Source organism: Myiozetetes cayanensis, unplaced genomic scaffold (assembly GCF_022539395.1).
Source record: "Myiozetetes cayanensis isolate MyiCay16 unplaced genomic scaffold, myiCay2020 scf13, whole genome shotgun sequence".
NCBI lineage: Eukaryota > Metazoa > Chordata > Aves > Passeriformes > Tyrannidae > Myiozetetes > Myiozetetes cayanensis.
The window spans coordinates 19005742-19027158 of record NW_026086937.1 but is presented as its reverse complement, the minus strand read 5'-3'; the positions used below and the strand labels follow the sequence as shown (position 1 = coordinate 19027158).

The 21417-nt window shown below is 44.4% G+C and overlaps 1 protein-coding gene across 2 annotated transcripts in view; it reads left to right on the top strand.

Annotated features, from left to right (window-relative positions):
* The first annotated feature begins 904 nt into the window (after nt 1-904).
* The window catches only part of FNDC3B (fibronectin type III domain containing 3B), a 188062-nt gene continuing 167549 nt past the window's right edge, over nt 905-21417 (top strand). Inside the window, exon 1 of one of the 2 annotated variants that reach the window (XM_050308081.1) lies at nt 905-1058. The gene's annotated coding sequence lies outside the window, so the exon portion shown is untranslated. Of the gene's footprint in view, nt 1059-3956; nt 4156-21417 lie in introns of those variants that run through there. The other variant, XM_050308082.1, reaches the window with a different exon arrangement.

Sequence of the window (21417 nt, the reverse complement as noted above, 5' to 3'; positions counted from 1 at the left end):
TTGGTGGGAGTATGGGCAACCTACAGCAGATGCCGAAGAGGGGGCACAGGGAGAAGCCCTGGTCTTCTGACATGCTGACCTCAGCCTGAAACCGCTTGGATGAGGGGCTTCCCCCTCAGCATTTTGGTGATGACTGGTACAATGTCCATCACAGCCACCAGGATGATTTTTTCTTGCTTGCCAGGGTGGTCAGGGCCACTGGGTGGGCAGGAGGAGGCTAGGTGGGTGATGTATGGCCCAGGGGTGATATTCAGTATTAAGGGAAAGGTTTAGAAAACATGTCTTAGGAGGAATGGCTGAGACAGCTGGGTTTGTTCAGTCTCGAGAAGAGGAGGCTCAGTGGGGATCTCATTGCTCTCCACAACTATCTGAACGGAGGCTGTAGTGAGGTGACGGCCGATCTCTTCTGCCATGCCTACAGGAGAGAACCAGAAGAAATGGCCCAAAGCTGAGACTGGGGAGATTCAGATTAGCTTTTAGAAAAAACAAAAATTTCACTGTTAGGGTGGTCAAGCTTGGAATAGGTTGCCTGGGCGGGGGTGGTGAAGTCACCATTCCTGGAGGTGCTCAAGAGGCGTCTGGGTGAGGTGGTTTAGGGGTTATGACGGTACTGCGGGGTTGGCGGCTGGACTGGAAGACCTCGGAGGTCTCTTCCGACCTTTCCTGTGACTCGGTGATTCCATTATTCCGCGATTCTAAGTCACGACGAGCAAACCAGGAGGGACTCGGGGCTGACGGGGCACGACGAATCGCGGGGGCGAGCGGAGCGGCCGCGCCCTCCCCTCTGGTCTCGCCCGCCCCCGGCGGGCGGAGGCGGCGGCGGGGCCGTCCCGGGGCAGGGCGGGCCGGGGGCGGAGCGGGCGGGCCGGCGCCCCACGCCCGCCTCGGCCGCCTTTTCGGCGGGAGCCGCTACTCCAGAGTGCGCGGTAGCGTGGGCCGGCCGGGGCCCCATGTGGTGCCGACATCACTGACATGGCGGAATCCCCGCCGAGCCCTCCCGGCACTCGCTCCAGCTAACCGGGACTCGCCGCCCGGCGCCCCGCACCGCCCTCCCGCAGGTAAGGACGCGGCGGCGCTGCGGGAGAAGCGGGTCCTGGGCGGGGGGAGTTTGGGGGGAGCCCCGCGGCTCCGCTTGGCTCGGAGCGCCCGGGAGCGGCGTCCCCCGCCCCGCGGCGCCGCTGCCGGTCCCGGCTCTTTTGTTCGGCGGCGGGACCGCGGCCGCGCTCGGTGGAAAGTTTCCGTGCGCGCCCCCTCCGGCTCCCCCCGCCTCGGGGAGCGCCCCGCGGGCGGGCGGGAGCGGCCCCGGCGCGCCCCGCTCGGAGCTGGCGGCGGGACGGGCGCTCCAGCACCGCCCGGCTGTCCCGGGGGGCTGCCGGCCCCGCCGCTGTCATCGCCGCCGCCCTCCCTGCCTGCCCGCCCGCAGGGTCGGTGCGGGAGCGGCCGGTGCTGGCGGGGCCCGGCGGCACCGCGGGTGTGTGCGGTGTGTGCCCGCCGCAGCCGCGCCCCGCTCGGCGGCCCCGCTGCCCGGACCGGGGTGCGGGCAGGTGGAGGAACCGAGGGGGGCTCCTCCGCCTCCGGAACGCCTGGATCCAGCGGGTACGTTGGAGGAAAAAGCCGGAGAAAGGCGCGACCGTCTTTTTCCCGGCCCCGTCCTTCCCCGCCCGGCTCCTGGCAGAGGCGGCTTTGGGAAGGAAAGCCCTGGAAACTTTTTATTTTGCCTGCCAGACACCTTTTTAAAATGGCATGCGACCAGCAGACGGAGCGAAAAAAAGAACAACTCTTTTAAAAGCTTAACCTCTCTTAGGTTAAGACCACAGCTGCATCCCTCCCCCCTTTCCCGGTTCTCAGAAATGTTCTATTTAAATAAGGTTTTGGCGAAGGTTGCGCGGCTTGGAGTTAAATGTAACAAACCATTTATCCCGTCTATATTTGTCGAATAGAAGGCGCGGGGCAAGCCTACCTCTCTCCATATTAGTAATTTTGTATTTCATTTGCATTTCTTTGTGTCCTTTGAGTATCTAAAAGTACTGGTCTAACTCCTTAAAGTGGTAGTTACCCCATCACGGATGGGGGACTAAGGGAGGGAGAGATTGGAGTTTCTTGTCGGCTGGTTTTTGTTTACTTGGGGTTTTTTCTCTTTGCTGTTTGAACTCCGTGCTAGATTTGTGAGGATTCACGTGTCCCGTTTCCCTGTGTCCTGACCACATCTGCTGTATCCCCTAACCACTTACCCTGTGGAACGCGGGGCTCAGCTAGTACGTTCCTGAAAGGTGCCAAACCAGTCTAACTCGAGTTTAACAATGTGCTAGGTAATGGGATTTCAGACTTCCACGGATTTTTCAAGTGTAGAACCCTATCTTTCAACTTTGTTGGCAGCAGAGCTTGCTTAAAAAAGGTTGAGACTGCCAGGCCTGGCAGTGCCTCGATGCCTGCCCTGGTCTGGGGCTCAGCTCCATTCCGATGGGGAGCGGCTGGTCTGGACGTGGATGACACAATGTGTGCTTGGCTGGAAATCCAGATAAGGGCATCGCTTCCATAAACCTCAGGAATGGGCAGTGGGCTGCCTCCTGGGTGGAGGCATCTTGCTCCTCTCGCCCCGTCCACTGCTGATCTCGCCCACCTACCACCTGTGTGTCTTTCTCAGCTGTAAGAGAATATGCTGCCGGTGCTACCAGTAAGAAAATGATTCTTGGCGGTGTTCCCGGGGTCATTTCGGGTCTCGCACAGAAGCGGTCTGTTAGTGCTTTTCTCTTAATCTTCAGCACTTTGTGGTTCCCTCTCGTTAGTTTTAAAGCAGTTGTGATTTGTGGTTGTATCGGGACCCTGCTGTGGCAGAAACGTCTGCTGCCCCAGAAGTGCCGTGTATTGTTCTTCCCAGTTCGGTGTCTTTTAGCTGCTCTTATGCTTATAATGTAGCTCAGGGATAAGTCTGTGTAGAAGTTAATATATTTTTCAATTTTTTAATTTTGATTTTATTTTTTAATTTTATTTCTGAACCATCAGGGCTCATCTGGTTTGGGTTTAAGGTCACTGCTGTGACAGCAGTGAGAGGGTTTTTCATACTCTTAGCCTATAATTGACCAAAGGATAAGAAATGAAGGAAGTTAGCAACCAAAATAAGCTGATATTCTGCTATAGCCAAGAAGCTCTGAGCTGTAACTCCATACTGCAAGCATTTTATCTTTACGAGAAGTCTGTAACTTCCAATCTGAAGTGCATTTATCCTAATACCTTTTGTTTTTTTTCCTATGTGTAGTTCTTAGTGAACTGAAAAAGATTTCTCTATTATAACTTTTTCTGAGCAGAGAATTTGTTTTTTTCTCTTCACTTTGTAGATTTTTTTTTTTAAGTCCTTTGAGAGAGAGAAGCAGTTCAGGGCAGTCAAACTTAGGCAGTTCATAAATCTGTGCAAGAAAATATATACAGATGATGCAGCAAACTTCTGCACGTGTGTGGTTGTATTCATGAACTTTCTAATGAGTATAATTGTCTTTTTCCCTCAAAAATGTAAGTTGTCAGTCTGGTGAGTGCTAGTGCAGAACCAAAGTTTACAGTATGAATAAATATTTGTAGTGTGAGGATCTTAATTCTTACTAAATACGTATAATTACATAAAAGGCCCAGAGCCCAAACACAGCTGAATAAAACAAATTATTCTCCTCAGTGCTTTTCTCAGTGTAGTCTACCACTCCCCTCAGAAGGAAAGACATGAGGGAAGATGGAGTGACCTCTGTGAGCAGCACGAGTGGCAGTTCGGGACACCCTGGGAGAGCATCCTATCTCTCCACCAAGGATGTGGTTAACGGGTTGTTGAGTCTGGAAACAGCTGTCCCAGCACGCTGGGATGGGTTTGTGCTACATGCCGCAAGTTATCGAAGTCCCATTTGTTTGCAGTAGCCTTTAGTGTACAGCAAATAAAATAAATAGCAGAGGCAGCCAGCAGAGCCCTGTGTAAATCTCAGCTGTGCAAAACACCAGCGAGGCAAAGAGTTTCTCAAGCGTTGCCCAGAGGGTTTGTGCCTCGGTGATCGTCTCCGTGCCACTGAACAGCGGCGTGGAGCGGTGGAGGATCCTTTGGAAACAGGAGTATCAAAACTCGCGTTGTTTACGGGCAAGGCTTAGTGTCCCTGTGTGATCCGTCCCTGGAGATGGAAGGTATGTGGGAAGAGGGAAGTTCTTCAAACAAGGCAGTGGAAATAGGAGCCGCTGGATACACAACGGTAACAGGCCATCTACAGGCAGGAATGCTGGTGTGTCAGCGAGCAGATAACTCCAAACAGCTTCCAGTGGGGCTATGGTGGTTTGTATTTTCTATCAGTTTATTCTAAGCATCTCTTTGCAAAATTAAAGTTGGAAGCCCCCTCTCTGTTGGATTCCAGACAGCCAGGAAAAAAAAAAGGGCACAAACTAATTAAACGTGATTTATTGTGGAATTTCTAAGAGCGTTGGGAGAGATGAGTTGCCTTTCAGAAATGCTGCTGCTGATGTTAAATCTGTGCTCTGCTCTGGATGAAAAATGACGGCGCAGTTGAGCAAGTACACGAGGAACACGTCGCCTGTGTTAGAATCTGTTCCTGAGCACGAATATTCCCTGGAGGTCCCAGGTAGTGCAGCTTTGAGCAGAGATCTTTGCGGTGCTTGTAATTGGGAAAGGATGGCTTTCCCTGAGCTTAGAGGTTAAAAAACAGGGCTTCTCCAGTGACATACTTTCTGCGTTTGATCTGAAGAATCCTTTGTTTACAAGTAAATTGTGGTGTTTGTTAGCAGATAACAGACAAAAAGCCAACTGCAACACCAACTGTATAAGAAACATTCTTTATTTGTTTTTCTAGTGGTGACAGTTTATAATTGTGATATACTGAAAGTTACCATGTGGATACTCTGCTTAGTAAACCATGCAGCTATGTATAATATGAAGCAACAAACAATCCTGGGTAATTAAGCACGTATTTTATAATTTTTTTTTTTAAGAGAAAAAAACGACAGCTAATACTGATACGTGGCATTTGCTTGTTTTGGCATCTGCTCCTAGTTCTAGAAACTACTCAGTAGAATGACAAGATGGGTTCAGGAGCAGAGTTTCCGCTGCTGTGGTTTGGTTTTTGTTTGTTAGATTTAGAATAACTGAAAGCAAACACTTGAATTCCCTGAAGATGAAGGTGATAGGCTTGCCTGATTTCTCTGTGTTGACTTAGTGTATAGCAGTTCTGTGGCAGCAATGCACATACCTTAAAGCATGCTTTACATCCCAGGCTCTTATCATTGCCTTATACGTTATTATGGACATTTCTATTATTAGGTCCTTGCAAAGGACTCTAATAATAGACCATGTGTATGTGTGTATATATGTATTTAAATATATACTTCATGTTTTCAGGAGTGTTTCATATGGAATACTTTGAAGAGAGAAAAAGAAATTGCTCTCGAGAGGTTAATAAAAACTTAAATAAGCAACAATTTTAGGTGACCCTCGCCACCCTCAGAGATCCTTGGGATGTTGTGGACAGATTTCCCCCACGCTTTTAATCTAAACTAGCAAAATCAATGTGTTCTGCTTAGTTTGTAGGTTCTCTGGGCCTCTGTGCAGCTGTGTCAATTTTACATGGTTGCTCTCTGTTCCCCACTCAGCCACTAAGAAAATGCTAATATTTATAACCCATATCCCAGCGTTATCCTTTGCCCCAAGTATTTCTGCACAAGTCTTTAGTCAAACCCAATATTACAGTGAAGATGGTGTGATTGTTTTGGACCTTGATAGCAGAAACAGCGTAGGAGCAGAGTTGTTCTGATTTGTTTCAGGATCACCTTACGATTTTTCTTTAGTGTAAGAGTAGTTAGTTGCTAGAATTTATTCCACTTTGTAAATTACCTTTTATTATGGAAGTTTGTGCCTATTCAATGGCACTTCATGTAAGATAAGTGACCTTATGCTTGCAGACACTTGAACTGATCTGGGTATGTTACTCAGTATAATGCATTGCTCTGCTCCTTATGTATTTATTGATGTGGAATAATGCAGCAGAGAAGAAAAGATGATAGCAGTTGTGGATAATGAGAGCCTTGAGTAGGTTTCCTTCAGGTCAACCAGGATTTTTGGGGAATTAAGTAATGTCAGCTCACAGAAGAGAAAAAAATTGATGTCAGTGTCTTGTTACCAGCAAATGTATGGCAATCAGAAGCATCACTTCATTAAAATAAACTAACAGAATACAAGGGACCCAGTTGGAACTGCAGAGCTTGTGGATTATTTGTTGTATATAATGCCCAAATAGTGCTTTTTTGTCTGTAAGTACTGATAGAAACAGTGAGTTTGAAAAGCAAAGGCACAGCTTGGGCTTGACTGACTGTGTAAAGGGTGTTGCTTTACTGGGGGACTCAATATCCTGTCTTTCATTTGATGTTAAAGTATCAGGAATAATGGCTTAGACTGAAGTGGAAGGTGGAGAAAATTCCTCCTTTTGTGACAAGATAAGGCAAATGGGGATATACCATGTACCTGATGCTTTTAGAAGTATTTGAACTGGATGCAAGTTTGAGACCCAGTTGCACACATGCACGTGGCCATTCCTCTGTTCTCGTAGCAGACAGATCATGGTTGGTGTTTGGCTTTGAGTTGTGTGTTTGGTTGGCTTGAACAATTGAAATGTTGGTCTTGTTTTCCCCAGTTCTTACTTCACTTCAGCACACGTGAGTAGCCTGTTCTTTTGTGCTACTTTAAAGCTCTCAGGAAGTGACTTTTATAATCTCGTTGAAGTAGATACATTTTTATTAATTGTATTAAAAATTGAAAAAAGGGGTTGAAAATAAACTGGTTTTTTTTTTCATCAAAATGTTTTGGTGCTGTTTCTCTATTATACAATGTTGTATTGAACTGTGGTTACCTTGGAAGCCTTGGCTTTTAAGGTGAGGAATTTGTTCCTATTTGGTTGCACTGACTGAAGGATGACAACACGTTTCTTGAGGGCTGATTTCCACTGAGTCATCCCCTGAGCAGGGCAGAGGGACACTCGGCTGCTGTCACATCTTCTGCTTTGGCAGGTTAACTAGGAAATTTGTTTTCCAAGCCTGCCTTGGGGAGGGGAGAGCAACAAGTCTTTATTTTCTTGTGCTGGAAAGTGTTAGAAGCTGTGGCAGCTCAAAGAAAAGCAAGTGAAAGAAAACAACTTTTTCTTACTCTGGTTTTTACAGAATTGGCTTCTGCTCTAATGAGGTTTTTTTTTATTTGTAGGTCTTCTGTTTTTCTCAGTGTCCCACTTGCCCATCCTTTCTTCAGCATGCTTATTCATTGGCCACCCGTGATTTCTGATAGAGTGATAGGATTTTCCTTTTAGTTGTATCTCTGATTTATGTTCTGTTGGTTGGACAACTGTTGAAGGTGATCATCAGCCATGCAGTGAGGTTGCTCGTGCTCTCACACTCCAGACTGGAGTCTCAGGGGGCAGCATTTGGTGTTGTAGAAGCAGAACCTCTCCTGAGCAGCCAGCACCATCTGACAAGCCCTGTGTGTGGGGAACTGAGCAACCAGAGACACAATACTTAATTTGGCGCAGTGTTTGCCCTTTGCTGGCTGTTCTTGAATGCTTCAGATGTGGGCAAGGGAGGGGCAGCAGATCTGTGTTTGTGGGACACTGCATTCCCTTCCGTCCTCTTCCTTCTGACTTCATGCTCTTGTTCATGCAGTGGGTGTGACATGTGGCCTTGGCATGACTAAAAGTGCAGGCATGTGGACACCAGGCTGTTGGATGGGAGGAACATGTCCATCCACATGTGTAGTGGGGGTGTGGCCAGCACTGCAGCCAAGGTGGCTGTATCTTGGATCCAAGCGACCCAGGAGTCCTGTGGGATGTGGTCGCCAAGTACTTCAGAAGAGTTTAAGGGGTCTGATCTGACAGGACCGTGGGGCACTGCGTTTTGGATCATATGTTGAGGCATTGTTGATATTTGCCAGCCAGCCATGGAGGGAGAAGAAAGTCCATGGTCATCTTCACAAGCTGGTTCTGAGGAAAGGGTCAGAAGTTTTCTGACATGGTTGATAAGGGCGTTTGTGGATGAGAAATTATAGGGAAGGAAATGGGAGATTGGAAATGCAGTGAGGTGCCTTGTGTTCTGACTGTCATGTAGCAGCGTTGGAAGGAGTTAAGCTACAAATATTCTGTGGAGAGTTTAGGCTTGAAGAGTTACCCAGAAAGCAGGCTGAGCTGTGGGTAGGTTAGTGTTTTTTATGGGAAAGGGATGGAAAAATAAATCTAAATTTATTGTAATTCATAGGGTTGAGTCTAAGTTGTCTGTCCATGAGAGAAGGGTGCTTCACGATGTTTGTATTGATGTATGAACATGCGTATATGTTGTCTCCTAGTAAATGAGTGACCTTTATGTGGTATGAAGGAGGAAAGGAAAACGTCACCAGTGTCACAAATTATCTCCTGTATAAATTCTGGAGTCAACCAACACTTAAGATTCTGGATCAGTGCAAAATGACTTGGTAGCCAAAAGAATGAGCCCTACTTGCTTTGTGCACTGTGACCCTGCAGGCTGTCAGCTCTGCTTTGAAGAGTGCAACCCTGTTTTGTACTGGCAGGAAATGTATGTTGGCTGTTTTGAGGATAGAAAGTTAATTTTATATAGCAATTCATTATATAAGTTGATATGTTCATAAGTTAGCTTGACACAGTCATTTTCTCACTGTTCCCTAATCAGAAGTTAGTGATTTTAGGTTACTGTAAATGCTTTCCTGGTCTTAGGTAACACTGGTGAAAGTCACTCTCAGCATAAGCAGAAGTGAAACCTGATTTTCTGATACTTCTGTGTTTTGTTTACACTCAAGGAGGTAGTTCATACCCATAGTGCCTCATTATGTAACTGTCTATTTGTACCTTCTTCTTTTGGTTTATTTGTTATAAAACTAAATTACATTTTGGTTCAGCAGGACCTCAAAGCAACAAACAGAAACAAAAGAGAAACCTCAAAGGATCAAACCAAAATGACTTTGTATATCACATTGTGGTTAACTTAGATGTTGTTGAGGTAATAGTGTCTTAAGTTCAGAAGTAAGAAATATCCTATGGATTTCACCAGAGACACAGGTTATGTCTTGTTGGATTACTCTTGCACAGTACTCTGTGGCTCTAAACTCTTCCTGCCATCCTGGGAAGTTAAAGTGCCATAACAAGGAAGCAGCATTTGGCTCACTGAGTGTTTTACTACTAGATCATAGGTTCCAGTTTTGCTTCATGAAGGTCTAGAACCGCACTGGTACAGGACTTGCTGCTGAACGTGTGGGTTACGTTATTCATAGCTGACCATAACCAATACATAAGAAATAGTATGGCTAAAGAGGAATTCTGGGATTTTTTTTTTTTTTAATAAAGCAAAAGTTTTGTAGATTTTGATGTAAAACTGGAGAAAATTGACTGAAAGAGGGCAGTTTTAACTTAGGTATTAGAAAGAAATTCTTCACTATGAGGGTGGTACGGCCCTGGCACAGGTTGCCCAGAGAAGCTGTGGATGACCCATTACTTGGGAGTATTCAAGGCCAGGCTGGATGGGGTTTGGAGTAACCTGGTCTAGTGGAAGGTGTCCCTGCCCATGGCAGGGGATTGGAACTAGATGGTCTTTAAGGTACCTTTGAACCCAAACCGCTTCATGAGTCTACAATCCAAGCCTTAATCCTTGTTTTGTGTATGTCAGCTGGTGGCAGAAGTAACTTGTTTGTTTCTGCCCTGCACATATTTATTTTTGCAACTCCATATGCTGCTCTAACAGATCTTTATTACTGCTTGTTACGTTCGCTGGTGCTTTCAGGGATTGCATGAAAGATAAACATCCTCTGTGACTTTGTTAGACATACAGTGCAAACTTTTTGTTGATTTGAAGCCTGTCCCTCAGGTCAGTGAGCACTGCAGGCAGCATTCAGGGCACTGTACACCCACGACTGTGAGGTTATCTGAAATGGAGGGGAATGGGCTTGTTACCTAATTTAAGTGTCTTCTCTCTACAAGCTCTCGTGTGTGTGGTGTTTTATCTTTACCCTTTGCCCTCTTGATTAACAGAACTGGACGTGCTTGTCCAGCTGTTCCAGCTGCCTTGTTCAGTGGGCAGGAAATGGTGATGTGGTGGAAATTAGGCAATCCTACCAAGTGCCACCAAAAGGGTCTCTGATCTCTTCCACAGCAGCCACTTCTGGCTTCTGGATAAAACATTAGAGTCAACTAGTTCAGATACTTCTGTAACCACAATCTGTGTAACGTACAAGGCGGCTACATTTGAATTTTTGTGCGTCTGAATAGGTTGCTTCAGTGGATGTGTGAGAGCTGCTATGTTACTGCAAAGGCAGTATTTGTGGATATAAAACTCCGAAGTTAGACACCAACGGTTTCACTTCCTTTTGGCATTTGTTGATCATGCAGTCCAACAGGATGATATTATGCTCTAAAAAGTTGCTGTGAGAAGTTTTTCAGTTTTTCAGACCTTCTAGATTATTCCAGTCTTGTCCCTGCTTGTCTTAGTAATTCCTTAGTTCTCTATTCCTATCTTCCTTCCTTAGATTTTTCTAGACTATAACATATTGATTTCAGTACATTCTCAATTGTTTCATTAGTGCAAGGGAACAAAAGGGAGTGAATAAGTGGTTATAGTATCTTCTGACATGTAAGAATTGGGAGGTAGAAAATATGGATATGTGAGGACATGGAAAATAATAATGTAGGAAATAGTTTGCAAGTGGATCGACTGTATTATTTGTGGCCCTGCCATAGTTTAATATTGTGACGTCCTCTCAATGAAATACAAGCAAATATAATAAAATGCTCTCTTACATGATTGAGTCTACTTGAACAGCGATAGTACCACCTTTGAGCAGATTTGATATCGTCTCGTTACCAGCAGTGACGTGGTTTCCCTGCAGCTGCAGAGCTTTGGGCAGTGCTGGGCAGGGATGAGGTGCTGCTTTCTGGCTCTGGGTTAGCGACGTGGCAGTGGGAGATCTGCCCTTTCACTTTGGGAGGGAAATGCAAAGCCTTGGCCCAGTGCCTGGACTAACCTCACATGGCGAGAAGAGGTTTTGCAACTCACGTTAGAAAGTACATGGGGATGGCAGATCGGATCTGTCAACTTGCCTCCTGTTCTGTCCCCAGGAGAGTTATTTCCCGTGAATTACATACATATACATTTTTATTTAAAGTGTCCTGGCTCCATGGAGCAGTGAGGTGTAAGTATGGTGTGGTGTTTCCCTGAAGGGCCCAGGGTGGCTGGGCAGGAGCCTTGTCACTGCTCGGGCAGGGGTGCAGTGAGGTGCTGCCTGTGCCCCCTGCCAGGACTGTTCTTGCCACTGATCCTACTGCCTGGCGAGTGCAAGGCAATTTGAGGGAGCTGTATGCAAAAGTTAGGTGATTCAAATGAAGGAAATTTAACAAGCTGACTTTCCTTAAAAACTTTGAAGTAGGTTTGACTGGTTCTTCAGCGAGTATTTTATATTAGCTACGTACTGTATGAAGTATCAGCGATTTAGGATTTTTGCACATCCCTACTTTTTGCAGAAAATACTTTGCAATATTCAACTTGTGCATTTTTGAAAAATGCAGAGGGATTTGGCAGATGGGAGGGGGAAGCAACAACTCTTCTCTCCTTGTGTGTAAAATGCACAGTTGGGAGGAAGAAACGGAAAAATAGCATTTTTATCGCTTCTAGTATATTAGACAGAGGTTTTCTTTGTTTTTCTGCCAACATCATCTCTTGGTGACCTCGGTGATCAATATTAGCGCTGAGGTTTCTTAAAGCAGTTATGGAGATTTTACTGTGCAGCTACTTGCTCTGCTCGGCCGTAGCGTGAGCGTGGTCTGTTAGTGGTGATACAGCCATGAAAAAAGGCTCCATCACCCCTCCCTCCAAAGGGAGGGACTTTTATTTTGCCTTTCATAGAGATGGGAAGGGAGATTAATACTATTCTGCAAGTCCCTCTGGGACTTCTTCTGGAAAACGTGTGCATTCTGTTCACCCACGTTAGTGAAAGATGGGTAAATTTGAAGTGGTGGAGTTACGGGCGGGGGTTACAGGCATGACTGGAAGTGTAGAAAACCTTTCTCGTAAGATGAGGTGGAGAAATATTTAACAGGAAGAACGTTCCAATGAACTTCACTATCTCTGAATCCATCAGAGAGGTAAACAGTGTGAAGGCGTACAGGGCTGTTTAAGCCAAAAGCTGGTGTTGGCTTGGATGAACGCGTGGATGCAAGATGTCAGTAAATAAGAACTTTTTGAGAATTTGATCAATAAGGTCAGTCCAAAACCAGCCCAGCTATCCAAACAGGAGCCATCTTACGGCAAGCAGAAAGACATCAATAATTTCAATGTGCAGGGCTTTATGCGAGGATATCAAAGAGGATGTGGCTGTAGCATTCCCATATATGAGTAAGGAGTGTACACGTGGCAGAGCGATTTCAAGGAAGTGGGAGGACAGAAAAGGAGCTGGAATATCGTGTGATGAAAGTACTGTAGGCATTCATTGCAGCAGCAGCAACAATATAGATAAACCTGATCCTTAATTTTTAATGAATTGACATAATAAAAATACTTTATTTCCCAAGTCTGCTTGCATCTGAAGTTACGTGTGTGCGGAGCTGGACAGTACTGGTAGAGAAACTTCAGTAAGGCTGCAGTCATGGTGGAAGTTCATTTCTATGTCCTTTTACTGGTACTTGTATTTAATAGAAGGTCTTGACTATAACATAGTTTCAGGAAAACAGATGGCCAGCTTTCGAAGAGCTTTGAACATCAGGTCAAACAATAAAGGTGCTTTCCAAAACCACTTTGGGAAAGTGGTGGATCACTTATCAGAGTAAAGGCCAGAGGTTTGTATCCAAAACTCTGCTAAAGATAATCTCTAGGAAGGAGCATGTTAACTTCAGGATAATCACAGACTTCAAAGTAAAATCAGAATGCAATATAAATTTTGTTTATACTTTGGCTTAAGAAAAAAAAGTATCAAGATCAGAGTTATACAAATAGGAGTTTAAATATATAAAAACCAAAATATCTGGATTTATATTGCTGATAGAAGGTGGAAGTTAGGCTGAAATACAAGGTAAAAGCTTTGAAAAAAGTGAAATAAATTAGTGTACAAATGTGCAGTGGTAAAGTTGAAGTACTTTCAGTGATGAGAAAAGGAAACTCTAAATTGGGTCACCTGCAACTTCAGAAGTGGCTGTAGAAACGACAAATGAGTAGTTCTGCTTGCACCAGGACTCTGGAAAAGGAAAAATCAGCATGTAGAGAAGGTATTATCCAGCTAATTGCTTGGTAGCTACACTGAAATTGCTTTAATACTGACCTGTGGTGTTCCCTCTCTCAACAGAAATGCTTTTGTGTCAGACAGAAGTTAATATTTCTTTGGAGAAAGAAGGATGCAGTGAGTCCTTCTGCAGGCTTTCATCTGAGCTTTTTTCCTCTGCAATAGGAGTCACAGGAACTTGTTGACAAAGCTGTTTTCTGTGATTGAACTGAGCTTTTGTTTTGGGGTGGTTTTGTTTTGTGTTGGTTGGTTGGGTTTTTTTTTGTTGTTGTTTTGTTCCAAAGAGTCAGGTTTTACTTAAATATATTATCAACACTGTCTCATTTAAGCTTGTGTGATTTGCTTTCATTTCTGAGCTACTTGGGGGGGAAAGTTGTTTTAATTGTCTTTATGTTAATGCAGAAGAACTGGGAGCTTGTTTCCATCCATCATGGAGATGGAAACAAAAGCCAAGCAAACTTCCAGATGGTTGCAGATCCTGGATCCCAGCCACTGCCCAATGCAATTCAGTCCTCCTGCCTCTATCACTTACTGCTTACAAAACACTGTGCAGGGCTTGTGAGCGTGGACTTTGCCTTTGTGAGCAGGAGGCTGAAGGAGGAAGGTGAACAGCGTGGTGGGGCGGGAACAGTCCCTGCAGGGTCCTCAGGCTTTGGCCAGGGCTCCTTGCCAGCGATGTAAGGATTGGCTTGGGAGTTCTCCAGGGTTATAAAACACCCAGCTGTTGACTTTTAAAGTTGTGTGACTGGGCAGCTGGGAACTTGGATGGGGCTGGAGGATGAGCTGTATTGAGGGAGGAACAATAGTTTCACAAGCACATACACGTACTCCCCTCACCCCCCTTTTGGGGCCATGGGTGTGCACTATCTGAAATCCTGTCGCTAATTAAAAATCACAATAAGCCAGTGCACTTAAAAGTGGGTTTTGGTGTTGGGTTTTTTTGGTTTTTTTTGGTTTTTGTTTTTTTTTAATTTAAAAAGTCAGTGGCTGGGAAATTAATGAAACGACTGGGAATGGCATCTTGCATTGTGGCCACTTGCTCAGTTGTGGTTGAGTTGGTGCAAAGTATGTTGGAGTTGATCTTATTGTTCTGATGAGATTTCAGCCTGCTGTAGCAAGGGAAAAGTTAATGTGGGCAACAAGAACTAACTCAGCTTCAAGGGGTAAAAGTGCTGGTGGGGGGTAAGGAGCTGAGTGGAAGAACCTGTCTGGGAATGGGACAGAGGGAGCATCCCTGGGCTGTGCAGGGGACCTGTGGCAGGTTGACAGGACCAGGAGCACAGCAGAAGCGATCAGTGGTGGTGGTTTAGTTTCAGTCTCGCTCTCAACCTGCTAAGCACTTCTTAATTTGGAAAGGTCAGTATGAAAAAACTTGCACTGTAAAGTGTGGACAGTCAGACAGATCCTGTGAACTGATAATTGCCATTACTGGCTGGGACAGGCTGTCAGTTTTAGTAGGAAATCATTAAATAAACATTGGTGAATAACCAGTATGATGGTGAATAACCAGGATGGTTGCCCTGCCCTTAGTGGAGACCAAAGCACCTAACAGAGGCAATGTATTTCATTATCCCCGTTTTGCAGCTGAGAAAACAAGACACAGACTGGAGATACTTGTTTGGGGCTTGCTTCAGTTGAGGCTGGACTAGAAGTCTTATTAGTGCTCTGCAGGTGTCTGGGGGTTTCCCAGCACAGCACTTGACAAGACTCGCAGCAGCGCCTGTGTGTGCAGTCCAGGTACCTCTGTAAGCCTCTCCCAGAGGAGGATTCCTGGCAGCTTGGCAAGAGGGCAATAACCACTTTCCTTCTGCTTAGGGTATTGTATTGTATCTGTAGGAAGACTTTGTCAAAGGCTGACTTGCTCTGGGTAAGGGGGACGAAAACGGTTTCTTTACAAATGCCAACTAGGTCTTTGCAAGCTAATAAAATTGTCAGTAGGCAGTACAGCATATGCTTAATTTAGTAAGGTTATAGTTCTTTTTTAGAAAGGGTAAAGTTATCCTGGCTTACTTGTAATTTATATTTCTGGTGAGCACATGAAGTCATATTTCCATAAGAGGAGGAAATACTGCTCACTCCCCTGGCTGATCCCATCTTCTCCAGTAGCTAATCTTTGGATTTTCATTTCTAATGTTGTGCCCAACTCTGATTTGCCTGGCTTCTGCTTCTGCTCACTGGTTCTTACTGTTCTTTAATGTTCAAGCCTTGCTGGCCCTGGGACCACATAAAAAAGTCTTTCAAAGGGCTACTAAATCCTGCTGGCGTGCCATGTGTCAGGCAGAAGGACATGTCTGTGCCCACTGGCTGATTCACACACGGTGTTATCAGCTCCCAGATTAAACCACCATCAGTTCATGGGCCAGCTCTTCATACAGTGGAGATATTTCATTTTGACTGAGTGTGAGCTCTTTTATCAGTGCTGCGTGGTACCAAGTCAGACGTCAGCTGAAGAATACACGTGTGCTAACGCGGCAGTCGTGCCAACCAAAGGTGTAATCTCAATGGAGAGTGCTCTTGGATTTGTTTGACAGGACCTGTTTTATGTAGAACAATTCCTTGTTACTGGAATTCTTCATTGACTTTGCCTTGTTTTGTCTGAAAGCTGTGCCTTACTAATGGGATGTAATTGCACTGAGCATCCTGCTTCCCTCTCACCTGCTGGTGCTGGATCAGCACGGCCTCCCCTCCATCCTTCTGCATTACTGTGTCCTGTTGTTGGCAGTAGGTCAGGCATTTCCTTAAAGGCTCGAATCAAAACTTACTTGCAAGATTTTGAAGCTGACTTGGCCATGGGTATAATTCATCTGTCTGTTTGATACAGGTGCATTTTTTGCCTCCTCTGAATATGAGTGGAAGAATTTATTAAATGGTTTTCTGCTGCATCATTAGCCTTGTTTTCACTTCTGTTTTCCAGTGGGGTTATAGCACTATTAGAGTTCAGTCCTTCTTAATTTATTTTAAAAAGTAGCTCACTTCATTTGCTTGCAAGTCATGGTTATTTTTATTTTGGTCTGATTTGTCTTCAGCCTTGGTTTCACTTACCAAATTTCTGTACTTCTAGTTAATTTTCTTCCTAATCTGTTCTTAGTTTCACTTTTTTACGCCCTTTTTATGCTGCATTACATTTTTGTCTCTTTAGTATGGTATCAGGTTAGAGGGAAACCTTAGCTAAAAACCTTTCTCAAAGAAGGGAATGATTAATTTCTCAATTATGGTTTTCTTTAAAAATACAATTAAGTGAGCTTACAATTGTAATGTACATAAAGTTTCTTTCAAGTCAGTTTTTCCTCTCAATTCTTATCAGTTTTGGAAAATTAGCATTTGTTGTTTCAAACCTAAACTGAATGTTCTGACTCCAGTTAATCTCCCTCAAATAATATTTGATTGCTGTGGTGATTCAGAAGTTCTTGTGGGATGATTCTGACTGGCTCTGTGAAGAAACTTCCAGCTGTTGGGTGTTGAGTGCACAAAAGTCACAAGGATAATAAAACACTGATGTTCTTTCACACATCTTATATAGGTTGTGTGTGTATGGTGCAGGAAGTTTTATTTGCTCTTGAGCTATGTTTGAATTCCCTTTGTGGTGTAAATCAAATAATTCTCTAAGTGGGTTGTAGGCAGTTGGGGAAGGAAATGGTTTCACAAGTGTTTGCCATACAGAACTTGGCGGATCACCTCGGTTAAGTAGTTAAACATCATGATATTAAAAAAGGAGGTGCTGCGATCCAACTCCATGTGCACAGATAAAGTACTACAGACATACATCAGTGTGAGTTTGTGGCCTGATGGCACAGCCCCTAAGTTTGTGCTGCTACGGAAAGGTCAGTCCTGCCTCCTGCTCCCTTTATTCCTGTCGTTTCTCTTGTTTGGGCTCAGTGAGTTAAACCCCCTGGGCTGGTCTGGAAGCCAGCCTTAGATATCTGACTCTCCTTGCTGCTGGGCGAGTGCTGTCCCATTCCTGCTGAGGTGCACTGCAAGGGGGAACCATCCTTATTAAATGGACAAAAGGTGTATTGTGCTTTGGCTTTAGTCTTTTAGTACTTGTGCTGTTTGAAATCAGAGCATCAGTGATTGTTCTCCCTGTTCGCCAGTCTCATCCCTGACCACCACCTCCCACACGAAAGGAGAAGAGTTGAGAAGGTAAGTGCAAAACTGTTACAGGAGCAACCTCCTGATCTCCTTGGTGCTCTGCTGTGGACTTGAGGGACAGCTTTCTTTGGGTTCTGTAGTACACCTTAGCAGGTGATGTGTTAAAAGAACCAGCTCAACGACCTGGTTTTCATTTAAATTACAGGTTCTCCTTCAGTGTTCGTTTTAGTTACCTGTTCCAAGAGCTCTTTCTTCCTTGTTTGAAGCTGTCTCTGCTCTTGCTTCTCATATTTGAAGAGCCAGGCTTGCACATCTCCTGTATAAAAGGGCGTCAGGAAAGATCTGCCCTTTCTCCTCTGAACAGCTTGAGGCGGAGGTCTTGTCTGTCTTTACTCACTGGGAAGCACATTGCACTGAGTTGCAGCTACTCAGCCTTCCTGGAACAGTGTGTGCTGCAAGAGCACAGGGACTCTGGGTCTGTAGAAAGGTTGTCCTGTGGGCAGGGGTCCTTCTTGGCTTCTCCCGTGGACAGGGCATCCCTGGCAGCCCCCATGACCTGAGCGTCTGCTGCGTTGTTTGAATCCTGCATGAGCTCTGTGTGGTAAGAATATCTCCTAATTACTCACAGCTAAAATTTGGTGTTTAATAGCTACTTAGGGGCAGAACTCGGATGGGAAGAAAGAGTTTATAGATAAAAGTTGGTCATGGCTAGTTAATTAAAGTCTGTCTTTTGTCAGGGATAATTAGTGCAGCGTTGGCAAGAGAGAAACAAAAGTTCAGACGGAACACAGCTGAGCTGTAATCTGCTTATGTTAGAGCCTGAAATAGCAAAGGGTGTGTTTGACTTGAAGTGCTTGTCCACAGATCTTTGACTCCTATCCTTATGGGGGAAGGGATGGTGAGCTTTGAAATGCAGGCCCAACTCTAATGCTGAAATACCAAGGTATGAATGAGTAACAGAGAAGTAATAGATACCTTAGTGGGATAGATAGAGGCGTGTGTTGGATTCCAGGTGGTGTAAAGAACTATGAGATTATTAACATCTCCTTTTATATCCTGGTTGGCAATCCCAGCTACTAGGGTTCACCCAGAAAGAGGCATGCTGAGATACAGAGCAACAGTTAATGAAATCTGTTTGGTTTTTCCACCCAAGAATGAAGGCCTTGGGTCACATTTCGCTATATGTGTGTGTATGTATAGACCTCTGCCCTCAAAGCAGTGGGTTTAATTGAGTTCAGCTGAGGTAGGTAGGGTCACCTGCACCAGGGTACATTTGACCTTCCTGTTGTTCTTCACTTGCATCATTGAAGATTGGTTTCGACTGTAGGCTCTGTCTGCTGAGAGTTGGGTGAAGGATTTCAGTGTAGGCATGAGAGAGAGCTGGGATGCCAGACTGCTGAGGAATGGGAAGGTCTGTGTAATGCAGAAAGAATTCCAAGCATCTTTTTGGTTAATTCTGTTTTTTAGAGGACTGCTAATGTGGCTTGATGGGAACTTGCATGTTGAGGGCAGCTTAAGGTTTCTTGAATATTTCTAAAAATGGTTTTTAAAGTCTTCCCTAAAGTCTCCTTGAATTGTCAATAATTGTATTTAAACAACTCAAAAAGGCTCAGTCTTTTTACCTTTGTTTTCATGAGACTATTGATAATACCTTGGCAAATACTCTGATATTGGATCTGTTTTGCTTCTAATGAAAAAGAGACCATCTGATTCAATTAAATTTTTACGTTCCTACTCAAGGACTGAATTTTACTGGGCTCAGTATACTGTACTGAAAATGCCTTATTTCTCATAACAATTACTTTGATTTTTATAAGGAAAAACATAATTTCCATTGTATTTGCAAATGCAGCATTCTGCGAAATGTGCTGGTGCTATTTCCAGGACACCTAGAAGGATTTGGAATGTGACGTGTTATTACTGAATTAGTGATGGTGACTTATAATTAAAAAAACAAACAAAACCAGCTTATCAGAAATATTCATTATATTTGGCAGTTAGTTTCTATGAAATGGAATTTGGAAAAATGTCTAAGGGGACTTCATATTGTCTGAAATGCTCCATTACCTTTTGCCTTTCCCTCACCTTCCTACAGACTCTTGTTTCCTGGAGCAGTTGTTCAGGTTAGAGTAAAAATGGGGATTTGACAAGCATGTAGGTGGCCTTTCCTCTGATGCATATCAGCAGAACTTCATTGTCTTTAAGATATTTGTCCATAAAACTGCAAAGTTTTTAAGCTGTTAAAATGGTGATGTCAAAGATCTGATCAGTTTCAGTGGTTTATATTTAGATTGTACATTCATGACTGATAATGTCAACGTTGGACAATGCTTGAAGGACAAAGAAATGCATAATGGGGATGGAAGAAATTACCCCCTGATGAATTAATACCTATCTACAGCATTTTCTCAGGGGGCTTCATGATTTTGTAGAATATGTTGCTTTGAGAATAAATACTGAGGGTACAGGGAAATATACAGTTCTATGTAGGAATGTTGGAGGAAAACTCAAAATGCTTCAATTTTTTGATGTCATGTCTTTAAATAAACTTTGCTGCATGAAATTTTCTCCGAGGAAGCTTTGAATCTTGTGAATTTGGTTAGAGTTTGTCAATTAACTTCAGAGGACTGACAATACCTCCCTGAAACTCGCTGGAAAGATTTCAGCCATTGTGTTAGTTTCTTAACTTTTTTTCTCATCAGTGTTGCTCAACAGCGGTGTTTAGATGGATTGTTTAGATCAAATTAGTAAGTGGCATGTTTTTTTTATAGGTGTGTAGTGTGTTGTACACTTGAACTGATGATATATAATTAGACACTTGGTTTTGCTTCCATTTGGCGTCTTTTAACTAATTAGTTAGTTGGGTTGCTTTATTTTGTGTTACTTTATTTTCAGTTGATTAAGTACACTTACTTGCTTCTCTGAGGGTACAAAATTAAGAACATACTAATTGCGCAACGGTCTTGGCATGTGTCGATTGCTTCAGTGTCACCTAAGGACAAAGATTTCTCTGCTTACATTGCTGGCTCTATTCTCTCTGTGCCCCGTGGGCAGATGTGTCAGAGCAGACGCTGCGCTCTCCAAATTCTCTTCCTCGCTCCTGCAGTCTAGTCAGAGCTTGTTGGCAGTGTCTGCCGTAGGTACTCGCCCTTGGAAATGCCTTGATTTCAGCTTTTGAATGTTCAGACCCACTAGCTCAGTGAGTTGGGAGGGTTGGTGGTGGGACAGCAGGGGGATCTCGAAGGAGTGGAGACCCAAAGGCATCGTGTATCCAGCGGTGTGAGTTGCGCCTGGAAACAAGTAAGCCTCGCCTGGAACTGTCGTGAGGTGGGTGGGCAGTTGTGATGCTCTGTGTTGTTAGTTGGATTAAATTTTGATTGTGGGTATTGCTGTGACTATAAAATATTTGAGTGCAATATTTCCAGAAGCAAATTTCCCCCCGGCACTGAGAGTCCTGGAATAAACATGACTTTATAATAAAGTGCTTGCTCTGTGCTTGTGAGCAGATCAAGACGTCCTTTTTTTTTTTTTCCTGCATTTTACTTTGAACATTAGTTATTGATGTGAGGCACTGAGTAGGCTCTAACCTGTGCCAGCTAACAAGGGGAAGCCAACAGAAATGAGAAAAACACTACAATTGTACTTTTGTTGCTGCAGTGCTGACTGAAGCCTGAGTGTGTCCAAGCATGTGGTGTTCAGACAAGATACATAACTTCTTTCTGTGGAGTTGTTTTTCAAAGGGAGTGCTTGCTCTTATGAAAACTGGGTCTGTGGCCATAGCTGAGTAAATATCTTTAGGGGTGCTCTGCCACAACAGCAGTGACACTGGGTATTGTGGTGGATATTGGGTGGGGAGTTCAGCACTGCACAAAGTCAGCCAGGGTTGGGAGAGTGAGTATGGTGATGTGTCTGTGCTGTCAGGATACAAGGGCCAGTGCACAGGGACCTTACCTTGGACTGGGTATCCTGTAGCCGTGAGCTTGTCAGATATAGCAAGTGGAACTGACTGGAATGAGAATATCCTTTGGCTAAGGCTGTATTGG